Raw genomic sequence first — 6,704 nt, 5'->3', positions numbered from 1 at the left:
TAGAGGTATGTGTGTATCTAGAGGTATGTGTGTAGAGGTATGTGTGTATCTAGAGGTATGTGTGTATCTAGAGGTATGTGTGTATCTAGAGGTATGTATCTAGAGGTATGTGTGTATCTAGAGGTATGTGTGTATCTAGAGGTATGTGTGTATCTAGTGGTATGTGTGTATCTAGTGGTATGTGTGTATCTAGAGGTATGTGTGTAGAGGTATGTGTGTAGAGGTATGTTTGTAGAGGTATGTGTGTATCTAGAGGTATGTGTGTATCTAGAGGTATGTGTGTAGAGGTATGTGTGTAGAGGTATGTGTGTATCTAGAGGTATGTGTGTATCTAGAGGTATGTGTGTATCTAGAGGTATGTGTGTATCTAGAGGTATGTATCTAGAGGTATGTGTGTATCTAGAGGTATGTGTGTATCTAGAGGTATGTGTGTATCTAGAGGTATGTGTGTATCTAGTGGTATGTGTGTATCTAGTGGTATGTGTGTATCTAGAGGTATGTGTGTAGAGGTATGTGTGTAGAGGTATGTGTGTAGAGGTATGTGTGTATCTAGAGGTATGTGTGTATCTAGAGGTATGTGTGTAGAGGTATGTGTGTAGAGGTATGTGTGTATCTAGAGGTATGTGTGTATCTAGAGGTATGTATCTAGAGGTATGTGTGTATCTAGAGGTATGTGTGTATCTAGAGGTATGTGTGTATCTAGAGGTATGTGTGTATCTAGTGGTATGTGTGTATCTAGTGGTATGTGTGTATCTAGAGGTATGTGTGTAGAGGTATGTGTGTAGAGGTATGTGTGTAGAGGTATGTGTGTATCTAGAGGTATGTGTGTATCTAGAGGTATGTGTGTAGAGGTATTTGTGTAGAGGTATGTGTGTATCTAGAGGTATGTGTGTATCTAGAGGTATGTGTGTATCTAGAGGTATGTATCTAGAGGTATGTGTGTATCTAGAGGTATGTGTGTAGAGGTATGTGTGTATCTAGAGGTATGTGTGTATCTAGAGGTATGTGTGTAGTGGTATGTGTGTATCTAGAGGTATGTGTAAGTATCTAGAGGTATGTGTGTATCTAGAGGTATGTGTGTATCTAGAGGTAGGTGTGTAGAGGTATGTGTGTATCTAGAGGTATGTGTGTATCTAGAGGTATGTGTGTAGAGGTGTGTATCTAGAGGTATGTGTGTAGAGGTATGTGTGTAGAGGTATGTGTGTATCTAGAGGTATGTGTGTATCTAGAGGTATGTGTGTATAGGTATGTGTGTATCTAGAGGTATGTGTGTAGAGGTATGTGTGTATCTAGAGGTATGTGTGTAGAGGTATGTGTGTATCTAGAGGTATGTGTGTAGAGGTATGTGTGTAGAGGTATGTGTGTATCTAGAGGTATGTGTGTATCTAGAGGTATGTGTGTAGAGGTATGTGTGTAGAGGTATGTGTGTATCTAGAGGTATGTGTGTATCTAGAGGTATGTGTGTATCTAGAGGTATGTATCTAGAGGTATGTGTGTATCTAGAGGTATGTGTGTATCTAGAGGTATGTGTGTAGAGGTATGTGTGTATCTAGAGGTATGTGTGTACCTAGAGGTATGTGTGTAGTGGTATGTGTCTATCTAGAGGTATGTGTAAGTACCTAGAGGTATGTGTGTATCTAGAGGTATGTGTGTATCTAGAGGTAGGTGTGTAGAGGTATGTGTGTATCTAGAGGTATGTGTGTATCTAGAGGTATGTGTGTAGAGGTATGTGTGTATCTAGAGGTATGTGTGTATCTAGAGGTATGTGTGTAGAGGTATGTGTGTATCTAGAGGTATGTGTGTATCTAGAGGTATGTGTGTATAGGTATGTGTGTATCTAGAGGTATGTGTGTAGAGGTATGTGTGTATCTAGAGGTATGTGTGTAGAGGTATGTGTGTATAGGTATGTGTGTATCTAGTGGTATGTGTGTAGAGGTATGTGTGTATCTAGAGGTATGTGTGTATAGATATGTGTGTAGAGGTATGTGTGTAGAGGTATGTGTGTATCTAGAGGTATGTGTATCTAGAGGTATGTGTGTATCGTCACCTGGTATCCGATGGGTGACTTCTTGATCTTGCTCAGCTTCTCCAGCTCCACCCACTCAGCCCTCTGTGCAAGTACCTGGACCTTGATCCACCACAGCCTGCACCAACACAGCGTCACACCAACACAGCGTCACACCAACACAGCGTCACACCAACACAGCGTCACACCAACACAGTGTCACACCAACACAGCGTCACACCAACACAGCGTCATACCAACACAGCGTCACACCACTACAGCGTCATACCAACACAGCGTCACACCACTACAGCGTCACACCAACACAGCGTCATACCAACACAGCGTCACACCACTACAGCGTCACACCAACACAGCGTCACACCACTACAGCGTCACACCACTACAGCGTCACATCAACACAGCGTCATACCACTACAGCGTCACACCACTACAGCGTCACACCACTACAGCGTCATACCACTACAGCGTCACACCACTACAGCGTCACACCTCTACAGCATCGCACCACTACAGCGTCACACCAACACAGCGTCATACCACTACAGCGTCACACCACTACAGCGTCACACCACTACTGCGTCACACCACTACAGCGTCACACCAACACAGCGTCACACCACTACAGTGTCATACCTCTACAGCGTCACACCACTACAGCGTCACACCACTACAGCGTCACACCACTACAGCGTCATACCTCTACAGCGTCACACCACTACAGCGTCACACCACTACAGTGTCACACCACTACAGCGTCACACACCTACAGCGTCACACACCTACAGCGTCACACCACTACAGCGTCACACCAACACAGCGTCACACCACTACAGCATCACACCACTACAGCGTCACACCAACACAGCGTCACACCACTACAGCGTCACACCAACACAGCGTCACACCAACACAGCGTCACACCACTACAGCGTCACACCACTACAGCGTCACACCAACACAGCGTCACACCACTACAGCGTCACACCACTACAGCCTGCACCACCACTAGACCACCACACCACCACTAGACCACTAAACCACCACACTGTCAGAGGCGTGTCAGAGGCATGTCACAACACAGCCTCATACCACTACAGTGTCACACCACTATAGCGTCATACCACTACAGCGTCACACCACTACATCAACATACCACTACAGCGTCACACCACTACAGCGTCATACCACTACAGCGTCACACCATTACATCAACATACCACTACAGCGTCATACCACTACAGCGTCACACCACTACATCAACATACCACTACAGCGTCATACCACTACAGCGTCACACCACTACATCAACATACCACTACAGCGTCATACCACTACAGCGTCACACCACTACGTGTCAGAGGCGTGTGAGAGCCGTGTTAGAGGCGTGTCAGAGGCTTGTCTGAGCCGTGTCAGAGGCGTGTCACAGGCGTGTCACAGGCGTGTCAACACAGGCGTGTCAACACAGGCGTGTCAACACAGGCGTGTCAACACAGGCGTGTCAACACAGGCGTGTCACAGTGACGTGTCACAGTGACGTGTCACAGTGACGTGTCACCACAGACGTGTCACCACAGGCGTGTCACAGTGACGTGTCACAGTGACGTGTCACAGTGACGTGTCACAGTGACGTGTCACAGTGACATGTCACCACAGGTGTGTCACCACAGGTGTGTGAGAGGCGTGTCACAGGTGTGTCAACACAGACGTGTCACAGTGACGTGTCACAGTGACGTGTCACCACAGGCGTGTCACCACAGGCGTGTCACAGTGACGTGTCACAGTGACGTGTCACCACAGGGGCGTGTCACAGTGACGTGTTAGTGACGTGTCACAGTGACGTGTCACAGTGACGTGTCACAGTGACGTGTTAGTGGCGTGTCACAGTGACGTGTCACAGTGACGTGTCACAGTGACGTGTCACCACAGGGGCGTGTCACCGTGACACGTCACTGTGACACGTCACTGTGACGTGTCACCACAGTCGTGTCACCACAGGGGCGTGTCACCACAGACGTGTCACAGTGACGTGTCACAGTGACGTGTCACAGTGACGTGTCACAGTGACGTGTCACCACAGGGGCGTGTCACCACAGTGACGTGTCAGTGACGTGTCACCACAGTGACGTGTCACAGTGACGTGTCACAGTGACGTGTCACCACAGTGACGTGTCACCACAGTGACGTGTCACCACAGTGACGTGTCACCACAGGGGCGTGTCACCACAGTGGCGTGTCACCACAGTGACGTGTCACCACAGGGGTGTGTCACCACAGTGACGTGTCACCACAGTGACGTGTCACCACAGTGACGTGTCACCACAGTGACGTGTCACCACAGTGACGTGTCACAGTGACGTGTCACAGTGACGTGTCACCACAGTGACGTGTCACCACAGGGGCGTGTCACCACAGTGACGTGTCACCACAGTGACGTGTCACAGTGACGTGTCACCACAGGGGCGTGTCACCACAGTGACGTGTCACCACAGTGACGTGTCACAGTGACGTAGTGACGTGTCACCACAGTGACGTGTCACCACAGTGACGTGTCACAGTGACGTGTTAGTGACGTGTCACCACAGTGACGTGTCACCACAGTGACGTGTCACCACAGTGACGTGTCACCACAGGGGCGTGTCACCACAGTGACGTGTCACCACAGTGACGTGTCACAGTGACGTGTCACCACAGTGACGTGTCACAATGACGTGTTAGTGACGTGTCACCACAGTGACGTGTCAACACAGTGACGTGTCACAGTGACGTGTTAGTGACGTGTCACCACAGTGACGTGTCACCACAGTGACGTGTCACAGTGACGTGTTAGTGACGTGTCACCACAGTGACGTGTCACCACAGGGGCGTGTCACCACAGTGACGTGTCACAGTGACGTGTCACCACAGGGGCGTGTCACCACAGTGACGTGTCACCACAGTGACGTGTCACAGTGACGTGTTAGTGACGTGTCACCACAGTGACGTGTCACCACAGTGACGTGTCACCACAGTGACGTGTCACCACAGTGACGTGTCACCACAGTGACGTGTCAGTGACGTGTCACCACAGTGACGTGTCAGTGACGTGTCACCACAGTGACGTGTCACAGTGACGTGTTAGTGACGTGTCACAGTGACGTGTCACCACAGTGACGTGTCACCACAGGGACGTGTCACCACAGTGACGTGTCACAGTGACGTGTCACAGTGACGTGTCACCACAGGGGCGTGTCACAGTGACGTGTCACCACAGTGACGTGTCACAGTGACGTGTTAGTGACGTGTCACCACAGTGACGTGTCACAGTGACGTGTCACCACAGGGACGTGTCACAGTGACGTGTTAGTGACGTGTCACAGTGACGTGTCACCACAGTGACGTGTCACCACAGGGACGTGTCACCACAGTGACGTATCACAGTGACGTGTCACCACAGGGGCGTGTCACAGTGACGTGTCACCACAGTGACGTGTCACCACAGGGGCGTGTCACCACAGGGACGTGTCACAGTGACGTGTCACCACAGGGACGTGTCACAGTGACGTGTTAGTGACGTGTCACCACAGTGACGTGTCACAGTGACGTGTCACCACAGGGACGTGTCACAGTGACGTGTTAGTGACGTGTCACCACAGTGACGTGTCACCACAGTGACGTGTCACCACAGTGACGTGTCACCACAGTGACGTGTCACAGTGACGTGTCACCACAGGGGCGTGTCACAGTGACGTGTCACCACAGTGACGTGTCACCACAGTGACGTGTCACCACAGTGACGTGTCACCACAGGGGCGTGTCACCACAGTGACGTGTCAGTGACGTGTCACAGTGACGTGTCACAGTGACGTGTCACCACAGTGACGTGTCACCACAGTGACGTGTCAGTGACGTGTCACAGTGACGTGTCACCACAGTGACGTGTCACCACAGTGACGTGTCAGTGACGTGTCACAGTGACGTGTCACCACAGTGACGTGTCACCACAGTGACGTGTCAGTGACGTGTCACAGTGACGTGTCACCACAGTGACGTGTCACCACAGTGACGTGTCAGTGACGTGTCACCACAGTGACGTGTCAGTGACGTGTCACCACAGTGACGTGTCAGTGACGTGTCACCACAGTGACGTGTCACCACAGTGACGTGTCACCACAGTGACGTGTCACCACAGTGACGTGTCAGTGACGTGTCACCACAGTGACGTGTCACCACAGTGACGTGTCACCACAGTGACGTGTCACCACAGTGACGTGTCACCACAGGGGCGTGTCACCACAGGGGCGTGTCACAGTGATGTGTCAGTGACGTGTCACAGTGACGTGTCAGTGACGTGTCACTGACACGTCACTGACACGTCACTGTGACACGTCACAGTGACGTGTCACCACAGTGACGTGTCAGTGACGTGTCACAGTGACGTGTCACCACAGTGACGTGTCACCACAGTGACGTGTCAGTGACGTGTCACAGTGACGTGTCACCACAGTGACGTGTCACCCCAGTGACGTGTCAGTGACGTGTCACAGTGACGTGTCACCACAGTGACGTGTCACCACAGTGACGTGTCAGTGACGTGTCACAGTGACGTGTCACCACAGTGACGTGTCACCACAGTGACGTGTCAGTGACGTGTCACCACAGTGACGTGTCACAGTGACGTGTCACCACAGTGACGTGT

This window comes from Petromyzon marinus, chromosome 73 (genome assembly GCF_048934315.1).
Source record: "Petromyzon marinus isolate PM22_M1 ecotype Great Lakes invasive population chromosome 73, UKy_Petmar_22M1.pri1.0, whole genome shotgun sequence".
Classification (NCBI taxonomy): Eukaryota; Metazoa; Chordata; class Hyperoartia; order Petromyzontiformes; family Petromyzontidae; genus Petromyzon; species Petromyzon marinus.
Note: the sequence above shows the minus strand (reverse complement) of the source record.